The 23,871-nt window shown below is 44.5% G+C and overlaps 1 protein-coding gene across 1 annotated transcript in view; it reads left to right on the top strand.

Annotated features, from left to right (window-relative positions):
• The first annotated feature begins 4,307 nt into the window (after positions 1 to 4,307).
• Positions 4,308 to 23,871, top strand: part of LOC126541794 (gonadotropin-releasing hormone receptor-like) — a 35,622-nt gene continuing 16,058 nt past the window's right edge. Inside the window, exon 1 of the mRNA XM_050188725.3 lies at positions 4,308 to 6,048. The gene's annotated coding sequence lies outside the window, so the exon portion shown is untranslated. The remainder of the gene's footprint in view (positions 6,049 to 23,871) is intronic.

The raw sequence follows: 23,871 nt of genomic DNA, 5'->3' as shown, positions 1-23,871 counted from the left end.
TTCTTACTCCGGCGAAGCCTTCAGATATTACCGAGCTTTACATTAGGGTAAGCAGTCAGCTTGCATTCTCTAATCTAAATCTTTTATTTTACATCGAAAACAGGCGCTCCGAAATTTTCAGCGTTGATACGATGTGCTGCCTGGTAGTTGGTTGGATATCTTTATATTATATTTACATCTTTCACGTATGCGTGTTGAAAACGCAGGATGGGTGTACTTCATGAGTGTCTGAAGTCTGCAAAAAATTTGAAAGTCACTTCGGCATACGCTAAAGAGGATGAAAGCGCAAGCCTTCGCGCTCATGGGACATCCATTGCAACCACGTGTCATGGGACATCCAGCGCAACCACGTGTTGACCATCACCAACACAAAGCTACCAAGACAGTGAGAAGTCAGGCTTTTGAAGAATTGTAATGAAGACTTGTGGGTGTGAAAACAGCAAATGTACGCAAGAGATCCACGACGCAGCCGTGTACTTGCTATCACAGTTGGCAGCCGTCTGCGCTTGATCGATTCACCTCCTTGGCCAAATTTCTCATGTTCTATATTTTATTAAACAGAGGAAGAGAACAGCTCCCGCTCATGAACTGCATTGAGAAAACATGTCCTGAATAACATCCTTCGCCGATTTGGGAACCTTTTTTACAGCGGAGTTGTTATACGCTATAGGTTCTGGCGTTTTGTGTGCGTAGGCAAAAAAAGATGGCCGCCACCCCAGAGCTAAAAGAGTTAAAGCATAAAGCAAAAGCGTATCCGCGGGTATCCCCTAGCTACGGTTAATCGCGAGAAGCGTCAAAACGTGTTCTGCTAAAAAAAAAAAAGTATCGTAATAAATAATTATGCAGATCCCATCGACTGTGCGAATCGACATAAGCGAAGCTTTCTGTTTTGTTTGATTCGATTAACGATAGTTAGTGGTGATGTCGACGGCGAATATTTTGTTTCTTCACAGTTTTGTCCAACACAAGAGGGTTGACTTGATGTTGAACGTTGCCTTGCCTACACCACTGCTGTTTGTCTTCGTAGTACACAAAACACAAAGGGAGAGGTGTTTGCTTGAGGCGTTGTTGTGCGCCATATTTCATAACCTCTGATAAGGGTTGAGCATCGTCATTGCCTCACATCGCACAGTGGCCGAAGAATTAAACTTGAATTGGATTATGGGGCTGTACGTGGCAAAACCACAATCGGATTATGAGGCAGGCCGTAGTGGCGGACTCCGAATTAATTTCGGCACCGTGGTGTTCTTTAAAGTTTCACTAAATCAAAGTGCCCGAGCGTTTTTTATTTCGCCCCCATCGAAATGCGGCTGCCTCGGTCAAATCCGCGACCTCAAGCAATGTCACAGCCGCAAACCTGTCGCAGCGGGCACTGAAGTGTTGATTTGACTTGCGACCGCTTCCGTTGTTTCACCTAGACCCTGCGGTGTGCTTTAATTAATGCGGCTCTGCTTCTGCACGCCCTGCTTAAGTTGTCCGCTTGAGATATTAGCATGGTTTTATTTTTTAGAAATAGCAGAAACACACCGTACCCTACCTTGAACTTAAGCTTATCCAGCGTTTCCTTGCCTTCGCACTTCACCTTATCCCTATCCTCTCCCCCTCGTATTTATTTTTCATTGTTTTCTTTTATAAATACTGCAATCACCATGCGGTGAGTTTAGCAGGGTGGTGCAAAGTTAATTAACACAACGGTATGCACAAAAAAATTCACAGGTTAACAATACTAAAAAGCTATTATATAAATAAAAACAAAGCATACAGGTATGACACACACGAGGTTACACCAAAGAACTAAAACAGTCACTGGAACCGTGAGACAAACAAAATAATGTAACTGTAAACATGACAAAAAAGAATTTAATGTGGGCGCAGAGATGATGCTATTTTTAGATGGTTCCAGTTCACTATTGTGCGTGGGAAGAATGAATACTTGAGAGTTGCTACAAGATGAAAAGGGAGTTACAGTGAAATTCTGTCCTTGCCGAGTAGCGTATCCGGACGAGAACGATATGATCTCCGTTATGTCCATCTTGTAAAGCCCCTTCACTAGTTGATATAAGAATTTCAATCGCGATCAACGATTTCTTTGTGCCAGAAAAGAAATATTAACCCTTTTTAAAAGCTCTGTAGCTGAAGTTCTCGTATATGTCTTATAAATAAAACGCATGGCTCTTTGTGCCTGTTCTAGTTTGACGTTGGTAGTTTTTGTAAAAGGGTCCTATATCAATGCAGCGTAATCGAAAATGGGCAGCACAATGGATTTATAAGCCAAGAGGCGAACAGAAGGGAAGGAAAACATAAGTGCTCACCTGAGAAAAAAGAGTTTACGGTTCGCATTTGCAGTGACATAATTAATTTGAGTATTGCCATTGAGATCGTTCGAAATCCACAGCCCTAGATATTTACTGTTACTAACTTCCGAGAGGAAACTGTTATTAATACTGTAATTAAAGTGCAGAGGTTTCTTTTTGTGTATTATTCTCATGAAAACTGTTTTTTCAGCGTTGATCACCATCTGCCTTTAACGATAACAAGAAGCAACCTTCTCAAGTGCACTGTTAAGCAATAATTTATCCGAGTTGGTATTAATTTCGGAGTACATAAGGCAACCGTCGGCGAAATGTTTAAGATGAACTGGAATATCTCGTACAATATCATTGATATATTGCAAGAACAAAAGTGACCCTAACACCGAGCCGTGGGGTACTCCAGAAACCGCCGTTACTGATGCAGACGTGCTGTTAAGGAAGGAAACGAACTGTTTTCTGTGGGTTATGTACGCCGGCGCTCCATTCATTTCACTGATTATTTTTTAAAACATTATGCAATTTATAGAGTAGTTTATTGTAGGAAACTTTGTCGAATGCCTTTGAAAAATTCATAAATGTAGCGTCAATTTGTGTACCATTGTTAATTGATGTTGCAAAACCGTGGATTATTCCTACCAGCTTACATGTCGAAAACCCTGTTCTAAAGCCTCATTGATATTTGGTGGAAAAATTATGGTTATCAAGAACATTTGTCATTTGATTATGTATAACGTGTTCGAGTGGTTTGCATGTTGTAGATGTTAATAAAATCAGGCGATAGTTTTTAATATTTTTTCTCCTTCCACTGTTATGCAACGGTTTGATTCTGGCTGTCACCCTGTCATTCGGTAGTTTAACATTGCGTAATGATTTGTGAAATAAAACGTGCAAATACTTAGGCACCCACTCTGCATATTCTTAAGAAACGAATTTGGGAGGTAGTCTGGCCCCGGTGATTTCTTTATATTCAGTTTTAACAGCATGTTGAAGGTACCTTGGTCTGAGATTATAAGGTCTGGCATACGTGGCAAGGAGACATCAAAACAGGGTAGGGCACCATCATCTTTAGTAAAAACAGATTTGAAGTGGTCGTTAAATGAATGAGATATTCATTCAAAATCAGTTACCTGTTCCCCGTTAATTTCGAAGGCATCGCAGTCCAAGGATTTAGGGGAAATAGTTTTCCAAAACATTTCCAGTGATGCTGTAATAACACTAGGTAGTGATTCCCCGTAGCAACCTGTTTTGTCTATGGACAATTGGTTCTTAATTTCAGCGGATAAATCTGAAATTAGATTATCACAATATGATGCGTGGGGGCAAGATTTTCTCTTTTTAAGTGTCTTTAGCCGCCTCCGTAATTTCAATGTCTCCCTGGAAATCCACGGATTCTTACTTTTTGTTTTCTTAATAATGTTTGGCACAAAACGCATATAGCGGCTCACAATATGCTTAAACTGGTGCCAAAGAATGTGTATGTTATCAGTACTATAAAAATGAAAAGAAACGTCATCTGCTTTAGAAAAGTTAGGAAACGATGACGTGTTTTTGATTTCATTTGTAGAGACAGAAGATACATGAAGTAATACAGCACGGTGATCAGAAATGCCAAGAACTACTTTACAGTGGGCTTTAGGAACAATGTCTCCACTAACAAAAAAAAAAAAGATCTAGAATCGATTTAGACACACCCTGCACCCTCGTATGCTTTTCAACTACCTGCGAAAGATCAAAGTGAAAGGCGATATCGAAGAGCGCATCAGCCGTGGTATCACTACGCTTACTGTACGACATGGAGGACCAGTTCATATTAGGCAAATTAAAATCCCCTGCCGAAATAATTCGATATGGGAACTGCGAGCGTAGAGTGGCAAGGCTGTCGTTCACTCGTTTCGCGACTGCGTCGGTTCTACCCATTCTGTACCTCCTCTCTCCCCTCCTCTCTTCTATTCCATCTAGCTTCCCTTTGGACTTGCATAAAGGTAAAAAGGTTGGTAGGAAGGTAACCGCTTGCGGCGAGTCACGGATAATTACAGCTGTCAAGAGGCTAATGTGGTGACGACCCGGGAGTTCTAGAGGGCATTGTGCACATTCGACGCGACGCAGTACAAACGAGTTCTTCGCGTACATTTTCTTCTCTGCCACGCTCCTTCCATGCACTGAACCACCTCCCGACGCGGCGTGAAGGACAGCAGCAGCAACAGCAGCCACAGCAGCCGCAGCAGCAGCAGCAGTGCGAAAGTCGAAAGAAACGGCAAAGAAAGCTTCGCTTTAAAAAAGTAGAACCGGAATAGACACTGTTTAGTATGGATTGCGGGTAGACGTCACAGCCTGCACAGGCAAACCACGTAACCTTATCTCAGTTCCCTTCCGCCCGTACAGTGGGTAGGCCGCGTGCGGTGAGTACTGCCGAAGAACAGTGGGCTTACGAAGAACACCGTCGTGAACGGAAGCGGGAATGTACGCGGCGATGACGGGTGGCACGTAATACGGACGGAGATCATGCCGCAAGCACCAAGCGTACGCACCTTTGGTTGGATAACCCCTACCGACTCCACCCCTATCGTAATTGTGGGTGACTTCAACGTAGGCGTGTTTCGGCCAAACAGAATGTGGCTTGTGGCGTTTCTCTTGGCAAGGTTCGGCATTCTATGGTACACAAACATCAGTGTGCCCACGATGTGTCATGGGTCGTGTATAGACCTGACGTTCGCCAAGAACCTCTCCATTGTCGCCAAAGACCGGTCATAAAGCAATAGTCACCTTGGTGATCAAATAATAAATCCAAAAAAAGCAAACAAAAGAAGGTTAAAAAAAAAGCATTGAATATGCAATTTAATAAAACAAGAAAATCTTGAAAAATAAAAAACGAAATTCATTGTGGTACGTGCCTTCTATATTCGATCAACATATGTATTATCAACATATTTATCACCATATATGCATCTCCGCTGGTCATCCACCGTCACAAAGTGGAATGGGTCTGATTTCTTTTCTTTTTCAGTTACTAACAAGAAAGAAAAAAAGAAGAGAGGCAGCCTATAAAAGAAGATTACATGTCAGACAACTCGCGGAAAACGGCCTTCGAAAAGAGCGTGGGGGTTTCGAAACTTTGCAATAAACTAATACCACAGTCTAACAAAACGTTCGCCGGCGTTGCAGATCATCTTGCCCCTAAACAGTAATCGTCATCTATCTTGCATGATTTTCTTTTTCCTGAAGCTTCGCGCCCGGTACTATTTGGTCACGAGCGGTATGCGCGTGTCAGCCTCACATAGCAAAAATGACAACCGTGTAGCGTACGGATAGTTTTAAAGGAAAGACGGCCAAGAAAGGCAGATGACTATTATTGTTTCGCGACAAGATAAGCCCGAAAGAGTATAAACTTTTTTGGAGCAGAGTGAGAGAAAGGTGTTTCACTACACTACTTTTGCCTACCGACAAGAGCTTTTTGGCGCGCTTTTATTTCTTTTCCAGCTGTTGGTTATCGCTTTGGAAGGCACTTGTGGGTAGTGGGCCAGCGCGATGCAGCGAGGGAGGGAGAAGCCAGGAGGGCGGGACCGGGGTTACAAGCAGGTGGCGGCCCCTGGCGGAGCGGCCGAGGGCGCTGCTTCGTCGGGGACACCGCCGCGGGCCAAGCGCACATGCTGCTCCGGCAGCGCTGGGACGCGGCTTTCGGCACCCCCGGATTTCGCACTTTCGGCTTATCCCTTCGTCGCTCGCAGCTTATAATCTGGTGAGTGTACGTGACGTCATGCGAGGAGCAGTGTACTTCTCGTATTTTTTCTTTTTTTTTTTTTTTTTCTGCAGCCACCAAAAATTATATTGCGATCTAGTTGGTAAACAGCGACGTCTCCGACCTCCGTGAGAAGTTCCGAAGTTTGGCACTTTCGCCGCGCTGCGCGCAGTGAATTAGGGCGGAGCGCTAATTCTCATTTACCGATGTTGTTTCGAATCGCTCGATACGCGTTCCATTTGTTTCTTTTTTTTTTTCGCTCTTGATGGCATAACGGTCAATTGGTACTTTCCATTTGTTTGATGCTTCGCAGATTCGTACACGCTAAAGTGAGTGCCGAAGTTGCCGCGCCGTTAACGCTTCATGTGCCTGCGAAGTGGAACTCGTGAGTTTTCACCGAGACGATCTTTAGTTATTCTCCCTGTTCACAAACACGATTAGTCTCTTTGACCTAGCACGTCATTTCCATTACGTATAACATAAGCTGGTTCTGCTGTATTCTTCTGCGTGCATTGTATTCTCCCCCCAACCCCACTACCCGAACGAAAAAGCTATGCAAAAATTATTTCAAAATATCTGCCATGTGTACCCCCCCTCCCTGCCAGAGAAAATAAAAGTTCATCTAATGGACTCTAAATACCACTCCAGAAAAATTCTGCACTTTAACCTACCGACAGTGCATTCTCCCTTTGCAAAGCGTTTCGTATATTTGCGGGTTCCATTGAAATGGCTGCCGTAACAGTGCACATGAACCAGGCTTATTTTCGAAACGCATCGCTTGCGTCAAAACTCTCCGTAAGAGCAAATGTCGGACAATCATGACGCTGGACATTTAGTTAGCGTAAGTGGCGAGCCAGTGAAAAAGCACACTGGCGAACAAAAATAAAGGGAATGAACAGATGCGCTAGTTGTTCTTGGGTAGTTGTTGAGAGTAAATTAACGCTAAAAAGAAAAGTTGCACACAAAATAAGGGAGGGGCGAATACAAGCGCATGAGTTAGTGTTATATTATCGTAATATTTTCGGTGCGAGAGGAGTACTGTTGACCGAGAAATATGTACAGGGTGGCCGCATTGTATGTCATACAACCTCCTAATATAATTTGTGAGAAAAAGGACTAAATGTAGCATATAGATTTAAAGATACACGGAAAACGACAAGATACTTACTGCCCAAAGCTTTGTTCTACACTACAGTCGCCGACCGATAATTAAGACTCAGCAGGAAGCGCCTACAAAGCCAAATAAACGGAAGTCCTATAAAAGGATTCGACAGAAATTAAGTAACTGAATTACTCCCCAGGTGGCAGTAAGGACAATGGGAAAAAAATAGATTGTGAACGGGCTGCTGCACGCAAATATACTTGCATGTGATCAATCTGTACTCCGATCATTGTCCTGGCGTCACGACTGATAGACGGAAGTACGGTTATTGCATGCGCCAAATCTGCATTCAACTGAACGGAGGTCAGCCGCACTCCAGTAGCCGGATAAAATCTCCCCCATCTGTTTATCTGTGTGCCTTAGTATGCCCTCGTATTAACAGCGCATCCAAGCATGCACTGTATGCAATACCAACTCGCCTAAGAAGCAGCAGTATTGTAGAGTAACAATGCGTTTCTTCACGGCAGTAAAATGTGGGAACTTTCCTCGCTTCATCGCCACCTTAGTTGGCGCAAACACTGAGGGTGAAATTGGAGCGGTTTGAAGCTGCTTTATTACAAATTACAAAACTCGTAACAGCCACCAAAAAGGTTGGCCGCGACGGTGTCGCTGTGCAACGCGTAGAGGAGGAACACGCTGGACGCCTCGGCACAGGCAATGCCTCCAGCAAGAATGAATTTCTTCAGAGAAGGTAGGTGTTGAAAAAAAAAGGAAAGTGAAAAACAATGTAAAGATTCCGTATTTTTGCTAAGAAAAAACAAAATCACTTAGAAGTTCATTCTGCGCAGAGTGCGCCATAATTAATGTCACTCATTTTGATCGATAATTGTGCCTGTATAAATTTTGTTTTTGACATTTCTCCACATCGTTTTGTCAAACATTCCTTCAGCCTTGCTTGTGTATTTCGATCGTCTCTCATGTGGTCAGGCGCATCGCGCTCTTCTTACTTTCCTAAAACAAACTAACTTAGGCGCACGTTTGTTGCCTATTTTTCAAATGACAATAGCCTCAGACACTATTCCACTTTAGCATTCTTCAGTAGCGTGACCTGCAGTGACCGGCCCTGCTGTGTGCGACCTGTGCTCTGTGTGACTTGCTTCATTTTTTTCGACTTGTAATCTTTCTCTTTCTTTTCTCCCCTTTTTCCTATAATCAATTTCTATGTTTCTGTCTCCTCCTTTCTGAATAGTACGCAGGTGTTGTGCCCATTGCGGTGGCAGTTGCCAGCCTGCTCCTCGCTTCCATTTTCTGCCATTTGCATATACGTTTTAAAATCAAATAATAATAATGTGCTGGTTTGTTATTCTTTTGGGAAATGGCATGCCCTGGATTACACTGACCCGCAATCTCGTCATTCAGGGATGCCAGACACTCTGCTTTCGAGATCGCCAGAATTCTAAAAATTCCCATCAAGATTGTTTACTGGTCTCTCAAACATGTCACTCTTGAGGACATAACCCGCAATGGTCATCCAGTCTCTGTGGCCACTTCTCATCTTAATAATCTTGTGAGGAAGAGAAAACAATGCCAGCCGCAGAGAAGCATCAGAAGACTGGTCTTGGAGCTGATTGCGTTGATGACAGGGAAAAGAGCCGTGCAAAGAGTCTTCAAGGTGTTCCCCTACAAGTTATAGAGAAAACATGGACTGACGGAGGCTCAGAGAAAGGGAAGATGGAGAAAATTCCAGCTTCTCTTGGTGCCGGCCACGAATAATGAGCACTTGGCAACTGTCTTCACAGATGAGAAAATGTTCACGGCACGGCTGGGCGACTTAGTTGGTTCATGAAGTTGAAGCAAACTTTCACCAGCGCGAAGAAAACGAGACTAAGGACGAGGAACAAGAGGAGACACATACAGCGCTCGTTTGTGCCTCTTCGTGCTCCTCGTCCTTCGTCTCGTTTTCTTCGCGATGGTAAAAGTTTGCTTCAAAATCACGGTACAGGCCCGTCACAACACTCACTACTTTCGTGTGAATGTTCCGACGTCAGAGCTTGCTGCTGCAGCAACTTTGATAGTTTCCCGAAACTCCTTCTTGGTTTGAGCCGCGGTAACCACCACTGGCCGAATTCATCTTGTTTTCGCGACAAAAGGCGCAAAGGTCAACACTCACACGTACTTTAGAGCTATTCTAGAGCCTCATACGCTACCCTCATTGCTGTTCAACTTGAGTGAGTAGTGTTGGATGTTGCAGCAGGTCGGTGCCCCTGAAAAACAATGGAAGCGCGAGTCAACACCACAGCAGTCGTGCCGTGCTCTCCCGGCCGACTTCATTCCAGCTAAAGTATGGTCGGCACACTAACCTGAACTAAATCTAACCGGCTTCTGTGTGTGGGCTATTTTTGAAAACGATGCCCGCGCCATTCAGGCAAAACAAGCATGGCGGCCCCGAAAGCCTCGCTAGAGCGAGCATGGGGAAGAATTCTCCCGGGGATACCTAGCGGGCCGCGATGAAAGCGTACAAAGGAGATGGAAACGCCGTAATCGAGGGCAAGAGCGGAGACGTTGAATAAGATGTTTACCGTTGCATTCTTAATATATCGTGCAAATGCCCAACAAACAATTTCCCGATATTGTTTTTTTGTTCCCAACCAAAATATTATACATAAACCTTGCGACACCCTGTAATTCTGTTCATAGAGAGCTGCAAATATTTAGGGTCTGATTAGGAAACATTTATTTTACATTGGTGAAATACAAAACCGACTAATTGAGAGTCTGTAGTTCCGTTTAATTGACAATTCCATTTAAGCGATTTCCATTGATAGAGATCGATTATATATGCATGCGTGTGTGTGTGTGTGTGCGTGCGTGTGTGCGTGTGTGCGTGTGTGTGTGTGTGTGTGCGTGCGTGCGTGTGTGCGTGTGTGTGTGCGTGTGAGTGTGTGCGTGCGTGCGTGTGCGTGTGCGTGTGCGTGCGTGCGTGTGTGTGTGTGTGTGTGTGTGTGTGTGTGTGTGTGTGTGCGTGTGTGTTTGTGTGTGTGTCTGTGTGTGTACGGGGCCTTCGTGATAACAACAGGGTTCGAAACAGCGGTCGTCTTCGTCCCCACCAGCATTGGTGTTCGCCTTCCTTTACGCTTATTCTCCTAAACAGTCACGAACGAAAAGCTTTGGAGAATTCGACCTCTGGATTTTTCTGTATGTTTTCTGTGGTATCTTAATCAATTTGAGACGTTAAACAATGCGGTGCGGTAACTCCTCGTAACTTGTCACTCCTCGTTTTTATGATACGCCGCTTCAAATATGATTTCAGTTAGGCGAAAATCGTCAGTAGCGTCGGGAAATGATGTGCTATCGCATCAAAATAGTGGAAGCATAAGCATTAGGGCTGGTTCCTTTTTTGTCACTCTTTGAGCTCATATCAAAATGATGGACACGTGAGCACTGGACAATACCGTACTGAGGAGCTTGCGCCGGTCAGTCCTTATGCTGAACAAATCGCTAGAGGAAATGGACAGGGAATAAGAAACAGTTCTCACGAACAGAGCTTTGCGAGATTGCCAATCGGTGGGGCAGTTGCTAAACCATGAAGCCGTACTCGGGAGAGAATAATTGTAAAGGGGACAGAAAATAAGGAAACGGAGAGGGCGGGGGAGGAAGCATGATAAAGCATACGAGTGTGGTAGGACCGGCCAAAAGCGGCGGACAGGGTTGGTGCATACGATAGCCCCATTGATTTATTGGCTTTTCTGGCAAGTTCCGGTGTTTGTTTGCCCGGTTTTGCGTTTGCTTTGTACATAATGCCAGCGACCGATGAACGGGGGTGCCGCTGTGCTTGCACGCAGGTGCGCAACTATCGAATACCTTTCCTCCACTGCAAGGAATGAAGGATGCGTTATCGATGTGACAAGACAACGGGAATGCGCGGAATGACCCAAACGAACCTAGTGGTGACAGTCACCGGAAGTGGTCAGAGAGTCAATAGAAGCCCAACGCGCGATGCGGAGGTTGCGCATTACGCTCCCTTTTGGGACAGGCTAACTATATTTGTTCAAAATTTATTGAGTATGTTTTTTTTTTTCACAAATATGAGCACAAACGCAAATCGACGACTCCACTATAAAAACAAGTTCGAGATATGTTCAATTCTGTCATTGTTATCTTGGCAGTCGATATAGAATTTGGGAACTGTTACGTGTGTTCTTAGGTTTTTTTTTTAATTTAGTGGCTTGACCACCTGAGTTTTTGTCCAGCATTCCGTAGGAATGCCTACATAGTAAGATGGCACAGCATCAGCGTTCTCTTATTTGAAGCCATGGTGATGATGATTTCTAGTGGCATCCCACTTAAAACGAAGTGGCGAGAAATAGTGACCGATAGTCCGGGGCAATGGGGCGAAGCTACATTGCACCTGAACTGCCAGCTATGTTGGGAATGTTTCGGACAGGATGCATGGTTCAAGTATGTTTGGAGTGGTACTTGAGCATCACGGACGTTATCTTGGTGCTACGCCATAATTCAGCCGTGACCCATTCTGTATAGACAACGTGATGGTCATGGCCACTTCGGGACACACGTCTAGCAACAGATGCCCTGTAAGTAACGATGTGCTGTTCTATTTTAAGTGTTAAATGGGTTTGTACTAATGTCACTCATGAAACCCTATTCGAAGCATTAGAGGAAGTAGGGCTTGGTGACAACATCTTAGTTAAGGGATGATCTATACCTGCACCAAATTTCCTTACTGCATTTCCTTTTCTTTCTTTCAATTGTTTCATCTTTAATTACATTCTTTAGTTCTTGAAATTTATTTAAATGAGTGGAATAGCCGGCTCTCCAGTGGCTTATTTTCCTATGGGAACACTATTTATTAAACAACAACGACGGAAGAATTCCTCTCCCTCAGAGTATGGTAGCCAACCAGAATTTTGAATTGGGAATTGGTAAAACGTTGTCTACACATAGTTGCCTTTTTGTGTTCTATACTGTTGTCTAGAAATTCAAATTAGCAATTAGTTCTGAAACCGACGCGAAAACGGCAATGAGTTTAGCTAGAATGCTGGATGACCTGTTGATAGATATCTTATGCGTTCTTTAATTGCTCTTTTTGCTCTTGCTCAACGTGAAAACCATATGGCTATTCTCAGTATTGCTGTCGAAGAAACTGCGTTGCTCGGTATTGGCTGCGAAACCCTATTTGATTAAGTTGGGTCTATATATAAGAGAAACTTAAATTATATCGAATCTTTAAACACATTTTTATGGACGTAATATGAGTGTATCAATTTTCTTTAAACTTCAAAATTGACGTAATAAGTATGACGTCTAAAACTTCGTAACCTTATAATAAAGAAAATATAACAGTATCTTGAACTACATCGCGATCAGGTTTTCGGTAAAATTTATACAGGGCATCACACTTTGCTCTGAAGCATACCACTTTTTAAACAGAACACTTGCATAACTCAGATGAAAAATGTGATAATTTCATGTAAGCTGTACAATAATCTTTGTAATCGGTGTCGACTGCAGCTACCTTTAGAGATTACTTTTACCCAAAAGTATTGATTGCGCCACTATATCTTTCTTTTTGTGCCATTTGATGAAGTTTCAAACTTCATACTTCAATTTTCTTTAAGCTTACCGAGTTTTGTCAATCTGCAAAACAGTTGAAGGGCTGATTTTAAATTGTATTTAAAAATGTTGGTGAAATGTATATTTGTTTCCTGCTAAATTTGAGAAGAAAGATTATTGGTCTGTGCTCAGTAATTGCTTACGTAGCGCATCCATGTGCTTCACATGTCCTTAAATATGGAAACCAGAATTATCCGAAATTGAAAGATCCGTGCCAAAAATATGTGCGTTGCGACTTACAAAAAGGCATGTGATCTCCATCATCTCCTCATGTTTTCTATGGTAAAAGTTGCTTTTCGTTGCCCTAAACGCAGAGATGAAGACGGAATTACGTGTAGTACATTACCATGCAATTGCTGCCGCGTCCGGTAATTTCACGCAATCTCAGTGACCTTGAAACCCACTTCAAGGTTGTTCTTGGCCGTCTAAAACGACACGCAGGTATAGATCAATTTAGTGACAAATTTCTCGAAAGCGGTTGACAAGAAGTTGAATAAACCAATTCTTTACAGTTACAAACGCACCGTAGTTCATACCCAGAAGGAATATATTGCGTAATCACTTCCGAGTGAATTTCGAAAAAAAAAGTTGAAGGCATTGTGCAATTAAAAAAATTAAATTATGGCTTTTTACGTGCCAAATCGACTTTCTGATTATGAGGCACGCCGTTGTGGAGGACTCCGGAAATTTCGACCACCTGGGGTTCTTTAACGTGCACCTAAATCTAAGTACACGGGTGTTTTCGCATTTCGCCCCCATCGGCGGCCGCCGTGGCCGGGATTTGATCCCGCGACCTCGTGCTCAGCAGCCTAACATCATAGCCACTGAGCAACCACGGCGGGTGCATTGTGCAATGTTTTGTACAAGTGGTCTTAGGAGGATTACGCTATAAACCTAATAAAACGTTGAATGTGTCGCGGTAGGACCGTGGTTTCTCTTTTCATATTGGCCGAGACGCCTTTTTTCCTGCTTTTAACAGTTGACAACACGAGCCATTGCGCGAAAACATTCAAGTGGCGCTATTGTGTAGCTTTATTGCGGTCGTTGCCATAGAGTTACGAAAGTGTGCTACTATAGGAACAAATTTGAAACATTTTATTGGTCTTAGAGAAGCATTCTCGTATCCACAAGCGCCTCAACTTCGCATATCTCCGCACAGGGCAGTGAAAAAAAAAACTATGTTCGTATAGCAGTAAGAAGTTTCGGCGCACATCGGCAGAATCTGAAGTATGCTGCGGGACAGCCAGAAACAACGGCGTTCTAGTGTTTTTCTCGCGTCGTGTACAATTTTTACTGCCAAAAAATCTGCGCCTCATTCATGAATAACAAGAAAAGCTATGTTGTTTCTTGGCAAGAAACAGACCATCACAATTAGGCAAAAGCTCCCTTTTTTGCTCACTCTGTACACTTCATATTGCCAACGTCGCCTCACTGCTGTCAAGCAGGTCCGACGTGCAAAATGATGACGTGAGGTTAATGCGTATCAATTCCGAAAAAAAAATAATAGCCTTCCAGGCCTGACGCCGAAGCTCCTCAGATACCCCCTCGATGACACTAAAAGCACATCTCACCATAAGGATAACCTCCAGAAACTCCTCCATAGTGAATCGGCAACAACCGGCAGGCGCGTAGTGGCAGAGACGCTCAAGAAGTACCTCGCTCAACGCCCGACGACCCACCGCAGCGATTACTAGAGGAGGGATAATCCTCAGCTACACGAGGAGTTCAGTAATGCGGAAATCAGGAAAGCCTTACATGACCTCAACGGTAAGTCAGCGCCCCGTCTCGACAAGGCAACCAACAAAATACTCGGTAACCTCGACGAGGGCTCGATCACCAAGCTGATAAGCTACATTAACGAATGCTGGACCGGGGCAGCATCCCCGCACAATGGAAGACATCCAAGGTAATCCCTTAGGCAGACAAACAAACAAGCCTCAACAACCCTACGACCGATATCACTTAACATAATTTGTCGGCAAGGTGATTTGACATGCGTTCCTCAAACGCATTAATAATCACCTTGAAGACACCGGAGCCTATCCACACAGCATGATCTGGTGTCATCTGTCAAAGCAAGAACAACTTTATTGAAGGAAAAAACGCTCAATGGGTGGAGCCCCTAGACAAGGGCCCCACTGGCTTCCGCGCACCGTCTTGCTTGTCGGATGATGGCCCTTTAGACCTCTTCCTGTGAACTGGACAGCGCCGCCTCCCATTGTGTGTGCTCCATAATTTCTGTGTTTGTCTTTTATGCATATGCCGTGCATGCCCATGAGATGTGGTCTAAGGTTGGCCTGGCTCCGCACCATGGGCATGTGTCCGTATATCTTTTGGGATGAATTTTATGGAGAAGGTGCAGGTTGTTATATGTATAGGTTTGCAGCTTTCTCCATATAACCTGTTCTTCCTTACTGAGATTCTTATCTGGGGGTGGTAGCTTCGTTCTATTTCCTCTGTGATAGTTTAAAATTGCAGAGTAGTTCTGGTGAATCGGGATCGGGTCGTCAGAGGCGTCTTGTGAGCACCCGCGGTGTGTAGCATGCGCACGAGCTACTCTGCCAGCCTCTTCGTTTCCCCTGATTCCCTCATGACTGGGTACCCATAAAAGGTGAAATCTGGCTCGGGGTTTTATATCTTGTATAATCCTATAGGCTGCGGTGCATACTCGTCCCCTGAGGTAGCTTCTGAATTCCGCTTGAGAGTCTGATAGGATGCTTATTTGTTGTTGGTTTGGTTCCGTCGCTATGATAGCAACGGCTATTGCGATTTCTTCTGCTTCCACGATAGTGGTGTTGTGAGTGGAAGGGCTAATATTTTCTCTGCCCGTGTAGTCAGTGACAGCAGCTACCATTCTTTTCTGCCTCCCTAGATATCTTGCCGCGTCCACGAAGCGGGAGTTTGGTTTGTCGCCGTGCGTTTTTTCGAAGTATGCACCTCTGGATTCTCTTCTGCTTGCATGTATACAGTTGGGTCCATATTTCTGGGTATTGGCGCCACTTTGATGCGGTTTCGGATTATTGTGGGGATGGGTTTAGTTTTCGTGATACCCGAGTCTGACAAGGAGTTTCCTACCTGTGGTCGTTTGTGCGAGTCTGTTTCTTTGACTTATCAGTTGAGCTTCTGCCCGTTCCTCGAATGTATTATGAATCCCTAGAGACATGATATTTTCGGTTGGGGCGCATTGCGGAATTTGTAGGGCGATCTTGTAGGCTTTCCTTAAGCACGAATTGATCGCATCCCTCTCTGTTTTCGTTAGCTGGTCACGCAAGACGCCATACTCCAGATCAAGAGCCAAGTCTTAGACGACAGAATTAGAAACACCAAAGCCATCCTCGGCCTGGACCTGTAAAAGGCTTTGACAATGTCAAGCACGCAGCTATTTTCGCCCAGATACAAAGCCTGAACCTAGGCGAGAGGTCCTACAATTATATAAGGGACTTCCTGACCAACGGGCAAGGCTGCCTTATTGGTGGGCGACGTCGAAACAGAAGAGCGGATGCTGGGCAGTGAGGGGATTCCCCAAGGACCTCTAATCTCCCCAATGCTCTTCAATGTCGTCATGCTAAGCCTTCCACAGAAACTCGAAGGAGTTGACGACATCCAGAATTCATCTATGCGGACGATATCATCATATGCACAACGAAAGGTAGCGACGGCCAGATAGAAACAAGACTACAAGAAGCAATAATCAAAGTCGAGGACTACCTCAAAGACATGGGTCTCTGTGGCTCACAACTAAATCTTAACTGCTCCTATATTGTCCTACCCTGAAAGGCCGTCCACCGAAGAGATATAACTGCTCGAGAAGATACGAAGAAATCGAACTACGTACGCAAGACGGAGGAATCATTCCTAAAGTCAACAGGATTAAAGTGCTCGGAATGATTATAGAGACGAATGGCGTCAACGGGGAAACCGCCGAGAAATTAACATCCAAGGTGTCCAACGCCTTGCGCCGAATCAGGTAATCACGAACAAAAGAAGCGGCATGAGGGAGGAAAGCATCATCTGCCTCATAAACTCTTTTGTGATCAACCACATTGCATATGTGCAAGTTTCCATAACAAGACAAGAGTCGAACAAAATAAGATCAACGTCCTTACATGAAAAGTCTACAAGGCAGCACTAGGCCTACCGAACTCCGCGAGTACGGCACTACTTTTGCAGCTGGGGGGGGGGGGGGGGGCACAATACCCTGGACGAAACTGCGGAAGCCCAGAGAATCTCTCACCGGGAGCGCCTCACTATCACCGAAGCTGGGCGAAGTATCCTCGCCAGACAAGGGATCACTTACCACACCGAGCACGGCCCGAAAGTTCAGCTCCCGCGTCAAGTGCGGGACATTATCCGGATCCAGATTATGCAACGAAGTGTCCACCCATCATACAACCAAGGTCGACGGAAAGCCAGAGCAACGGACCAGATGCGCTTTTATGGCAAGAGGGACAAATGAGATTAAGAAGTTTGCAGGGACGACATGGCCACAATCAGTACATGACCGGGGTAGTTGGAGAAGTATGGGAGAGGCCTTTGCCCTGCAGTGGGCGTAACCAGGATGACGACGATGATGATGATGATGATGATGATGATGATGATGATGATGATGATGATGATGATGATGATGATGGACAAAGGGTGGTTCGTCGTCGCCGTTGCATACCAAAATCGACAGGCCTTTCCCGCGGTAGTCATGGACACTAACTCTCAAATCAAAAACGCCTGCACCATTAACTCCGAATACTCGGAGGTGGCAGAAGTGGCAATTGCCCTAGCCCTAGCCGACGAGAACGCTCAAATAGTCCTCAGCCATCCGTAATTTCGCCAAAGGCAGGATATCTCCTATAGCGTACAACATTATCAAGTATTTAGACAGGCCCAAAGACCACATCACTCTCGTATGGTTTCCCGCACACATTACCTGAGAAGGAGAAACATCCCCCAATTTCAACGAGGTAGCGCACAATCTCGCGCCCGACATGACCGACCGCGCGAATTTGGGCAACAGCGGGGGAGGACGGTCTGAGCCAGACCGTGCGACTAGATACAATGATATCAGCACAGTGTGCTCTAACTCCAGAAGAACGCTTCCACCACCACATGCCACGCTTCGCAGGGCACAGGCAGTCACTTGGCGCCAGCTACAGACGAATTCTTACCCAATCCCAGTCCAGTTAAACAGCATCTTCTCAGACGTATACACCACAAATATATGCGAGATCTGCAAATCGGCCCCAGCCACGATAAATCACACGTTATGGGAAATTATAGGCGATACGACAGTCACTACACCCGAGACTGTTCCGTGAAGGTGGACCGCCGCTCTGCGCAGCTCCAGCCTTGACGACCAGCTTTCGGCCGTCTAGCAGGTCCGCAAGACGGCGCTGACGGAAAACCTCACCGTCCCCAGGGGGAGATCTAGGCCCGATCGCGTTAAACCCTGCAGAACCAAATAAAAGTTGTTCACCACCACCACCACCATGCAGTAAATTTCTTTTGCTATGTTCTCCTATATCCTCCTGCTTTTCTTTCTTTCCTTTTTTGTTGCCAACAACCTCTTGATTCGACCAGCTTCCGACGCTCGATCGTAAAACATTCGTATGTCCAGCGCAATGGCTTGTAGCTTGACGTTCCCTTTTATACGAGCACGCGCTTCAGTCCCGAGCATGCGCCTGCTGAGTGCGCCAAGTGAGCGCTGACACATACAGTCTGCGAGATGGACGCGTGGTCGCACAAGTTGCACATTACTCACTCTGCTTGCTGTCGCTTCTGAATATGCGACATAAGGGTGCCTCAGTTACTTGATGCCAGCTCCTACAGCACGAGCGCACCAATGCAGTTTGAAAATGGCCCAAAAGAAAAGAAAAATCAATCCGCATGTTTCCCTCCGGACCGCTGTATACTTCGAGACCGCCCACCGGACAATGAATCACTGAAAGCGTGCAGCACTTGACGGAGTTTACTCTTCACTGCGCTCCCTAAACTTGTCCTGCGCGAGTCGAAAAAAAAAAAGAATAACAAAACTGTCGTGGAGAACGGCGGTGTGATAAAAAATTGTATAACACCACATCAACATTCGTTTGTCCAGCTTCGTTTCCCTGTAGGTTCCTGATAATGACGTAAAACTCGAAGTCCGTTTGGTAAAGGGCATTTCTGAAGAATTCCGGCACTCGGGTTTCGGCACCTCATATATATATACATGTGTATATATATATATATATATGTGTGTGTATATATATATATATATATATATATATATATATATATATATATATATATATATATATATATATATTATTTTGGGTGATGGAACCGAGCCTTAAGCCAAGTGCCCCAACTTATTCTTTTTTTATTCTACAGCCCTTACCGTCTACTTCCTTCTCTTCACCGCCGGTCTGCGGTCTGCGTTCTAGGCCTGTGAACGAACATCTTCAGCATAGATTTCCCTGCTTGTAAAGGCCTCGCGCGTTCGCAGTCACTTCAGCCAGGTCTAAAATAACAATAATTATTTCTATCCCCTAAAGATATAAAAACAACGACAAGCCTCCTTGCCTTTTTTTCTTTTTTACGTATCCGCGGAAGATAAATACTTTTTCGTGTATGTGTGTTACGTAGGTTCCCTTTAAAAGTGCCATTCTTATATTCCGCCTACAATACTTGTAATATCACAGATGGTTCTGGCCGGAGGTGTTGTCGTTGCATAACAAAGGGTGAATAGTGATTCGCATTTGGCTAGCTGAACCAGCTGTTATAGTTGCGCTATAACATAACAGTTATAGTTATGGTTATAGCTATGGCGATTTCGCGACGCCGCCAAATCGAACTACGTGAAAGCAAGGAAGCAGTGCTGCTGTCTCAGTCCTGCGTCAACACTGAGAACTGCAATCACTCGCGCATTAAGCATGCGCAATAGCTGAAACGTAGACTGAACACAAGTAAATTAATAAATAAATTAATAAATAAATTACTAATTAACAATGAAGATGATCTGGAGAGTTGACTTGAAATCTATAATGTCTGTCACCGCCACTACCTAAATGCTCTAGACACTTTGTTATCCGTTTGAGCAAGAGTCTAAACAGAGAGCTCGGTTCAAGTTCAGTCCTGGGTATAGGACGTTTCTCACGAATAAACTTCACATTAAAGTAAGTGCCCACCCACGTCTGTTTATTTCTGTGTTTTCTCATACGCTCTTTCGCGTTAATGGCCGCGTTAATCGTTCGTCTGAACATCTTAACTGGACGTTCGACATGCGCATTTCTAGTACGCTCGCGGATACATTTTGACCGCATTTAGGCTATCCTTGATCGGTAACCGATATAGCGCCATGCAAATTACGCTGCGCATATTAAGCAACATAAGTGAGATTTCTCCAAACGAAGGCGCGCGTCCATTGCGTTTTCTCTCTTTCTTTTTTTTTTTTTTTGCGTGCGGTCTGCAGCAGAAGCGATTCCTAAGAGGCCCACAACCGCGCAAGGGAATCGCCGAAAACACGGCTACGAAAGTGCAAAAGACGGCGCGTTATAAGTTCAGAGCCTCGTTTTTGGGCACCATTGCGATTCTGTTACAAAAAGAACGTGCCACAGGGTAGGGCAAAGACAAAAAATTTTAAAATTTCAAACTGCACCTCTGGGGACGCGCCACGCAGAAGCACCGTCGGCGTGAGTGCCTAAAAGGAAATTCTGCCTGCGTCCGTCGACCATCACAATGGAGGAAGGCTTGGAACTCGGCGTACCAATCTCCTCCGCGCGTTGGTTGGTTTGCGACGCTCGCAATGACAGGAATAACTCGCGCGCGCGCGTGTGCGCGTAGCAATATCCCCCTGACTACCGGGGCGCCGACAGATTTTTTTTTTTTTTTCTGCTGGAAAACTGTGGTGCTCTTTCGAAACGCCATGCTCTGACGTAGAGCGCGGACCACATTTCTGCGTGGAGTGGCCGGAAACCACCGAGGAATGACGTGAGAGCGTAGAGAGTGGAAGTTCGGCTTTGTTTTTATTTTTTCTTCTTTTCGTTTGCTTGCATAGAAAAGAGCACAGAGACAGAGAAGGACGTAGGGATATATAGTACACTGTAATATTGCTTTTTCTGGTTTTACGGCAAATCTGCTGGTAATGTGTGACAGAACGCTTTTCCGCAAATAAAATGCGACGAAGAATTAGAAAAATAAATTTTGTATCAAGACGCATCTAGTTAAGATCACTGGAAATGGTAAATGAACGCACATTATCAATACACATTTTATTGAAACCCGATGAACAAAAATATATTCACCAAATATTAAAAAATAAGGCCATCAAAATTAAACTGGGTATGACAACAAAACAGTAAAGAACAGCCTGTGCAAAAAAATGGGATGGGCCATATGATAACTAGGTGCAAGGTTGCGAAACGTTCAGCACTGTTTATATTCATGCCGCTGTTGGTGGCTTCAAGATTCTGTCTTCCTGTGGAACCTTTGTCTTACTTGAACAAGGCAATGGGTCATACTTTTAAACAAGTGTAAGTTCAAATGTGGTCCAAAGCTTCACTGTCGTTATAAAGGAAGAAAATGTTATAGGCAGTTCTCCTGGGTGGGCATTAATTCAACAGTAATATCCTCAGGTGTAAGCTCAAAATTTGATGGTCTAAATGGACCTTAGCTCCTGGCAAACCATTTTCTGGTCTTTTTTTTTTCAACACAGATGCTTACACATTATATATGTTGACAGGAGCCCTACCAGACTACATTATACTTGTTGCCGCAACCAAAGTGAAGTTTGGTAACAGTGAGTGAAAGAAACAAACAGCATTCCACAATACTGATTCAAGTCATCCGGAACAGTTGCTTAAGTTATTGTAACTCCTCCCACCCCATCATACACACAATAATTATGCACCACACTGAATCTCATGATGTCGATCGTACTATTATAAAACTAGACATCAAGTCAGGAGACTTAGGGGATCAGAGGGCACAATTCTTCATGTTAGAACACCAAATGTGCTTTACATTAATGGTACATTCCAGCTAACAAAGGAACAGCCGGTTTGTGAGATGGTGACCGATGCATACGAAAGCTCATGACATTCTGTAGAGCAGAACGTTGCCGATAAGGTGTTACGCGCGCAAATGTCTTTCAGACAAAACGACATCCTGCAGTCAAACCATGTGTAAACGTGCCAACCTTATAAATAACACCACAGTATAAAGCAAAGAGTGCAAATTTTTTTTGAAAATTACTAAAAATTATTCTTTTATTTATTTTGTTTACTGTTCGTTAAAGATGCAGGCTGTTCACTACGGGTGTTGTAAACAGGCACCCTGCTTTTACAATCGTAGCAACAATGATCTGTGGTGTAGGCAAGTAGAAATGCTTATTAAGTTTATGCAAGAGTATACCCTACCGGACAGGCCGCCATTGGAATATGAACCTGGCAACGTTTAACGCTAGAACGTTATCTAGTGAGGCGAGTCTAGCAGTGCTATTGGAGGAATTAGAGTGCAGTAAATGGGATATAATAGGCCTCGGTGAAGTTAGGAGGCCAAAAGAAGCATATACAGTGCTAAAAAGCGGGCACGTCCTGTGCTACCGGGGCTTACCAGAGAGACGAGAACTAGGAGTCGGATTCCTGATTAATAAGAACATAGCTGGTAACATACACGAATTCTATAGCATTAACGAGAGGGTGGCATGTCTTGTTGTGAAACTTAATAAGAGGTGCAAAATGAAGGTTGTACAGGTCTACGCCCCTACATCTAGTCATGATGACCAGGAAGTCGAAAGCTTCTATGAAGACGTGGAATCGGCGATGGGTAAAGTCAAAACAAAATACAGTATACTGATGGGCGATTTCAATGCCAGGGTAGGCAAGAAGCAGGCCGGAGACAAGTCAGTGGGGGAATATGGCATAGGCTCTAGGAATAGCAGAGGAGAGTTATTAGTAGAGTTTGCAGAACAGACTAATATGCGGATAATGAATACCTTTTTCCGCAAGCGGGTAGGGCGAAAGTGGACGTGGAGGAGCCCGAATGGTGAGACTAGAAATGAAATCGACTTCATACTCTGCGCGAACCCTGGCATCATACAAGATGTAGACGTGCTCGGCAAGGTGCGCTGCAGTGACCATAGGATGGTAAGAACTCGAATTAGCCTTGACTTGAGGAGGGAACGGAAGAAACTGGTACATAAGAAGCCAATCAATGAGTTAGCGGTAAGAGGGAAACTAGAGGAATTCCGGATCAAGCTACAGAACAGGTATTCGGCTTTAACCCAGGAAGATGACCATAGTGTTGAAGCAATGAACGACAATCTTATGGGCATCATTAAGGAGTGCGCAATAGAAGTCGGTGGTAACGCCGTTAAACAGGAAACCTGTAAGCTATCGCAGGAGACGAAAGATCTGATCAAGAAACGCCAATGTATGAAAGCCTCTAACCCTACAGCTAGAATAGAACTGGCAGAACTTTGTAAGTTAATCAACAAGCGTAAGACAGCGGACATAAGGAACTATAATATGGATAGAATTGAACAGGCTCTCAGGAACGGAGGAAGCCTAAAAGCAGTGAAGAAGAAACTAGGAATAGGCAAGAATCAGATGTGTGCGTTAAGAGACAAAGCCGGCAATATTGTTACTAATATGGATGAGATAGTTCAAGTGGCTGAAGAGTTTTATAGAGATTTATACAGTACCAGTAACACCCACGGCGATAAGGTGAGAGAGAATAGGCTAGAGGAACTTGAAATCCCACAAGTAACACCGGAAGAGGTAAAAAACGCCTTGGGAGCTATGCAAAGGGGGAAGGCAGCTGGGGAGGATCAGGTAACAGCAGATTTGTTGAAGGATGGTGGGAACACTGTCCTAGAAAGATTGGCCGCCCTATATACACAATGCCTCATGACCTCGAACGTACCGGAATCTTGGAAGAACGCTAGCATAATCCTAATCCATAAGAAAGGGGACGCCAAAGACTTGAAAAATAATAGACCGATCAGCTTACTGTCCGTTGCCTACAAAGTATTTACGAAGGTAATCGCAAATAGAATCAGGAATACCTTAGATTTCTGTCAACCAAAGGACCAGGCAGGATTCCGTAAGGGCTACTCAACA

The sequence above is a fragment of the Dermacentor andersoni genome, chromosome 2 (assembly GCF_023375885.2).
Source record: "Dermacentor andersoni chromosome 2, qqDerAnde1_hic_scaffold, whole genome shotgun sequence".
Classification (NCBI taxonomy): domain Eukaryota; kingdom Metazoa; phylum Arthropoda; class Arachnida; order Ixodida; family Ixodidae; genus Dermacentor; species Dermacentor andersoni.
The sequence above is the reverse complement of the archived record's forward strand: the minus strand, read 5'-3'. Positions and strand labels throughout refer to the sequence as shown.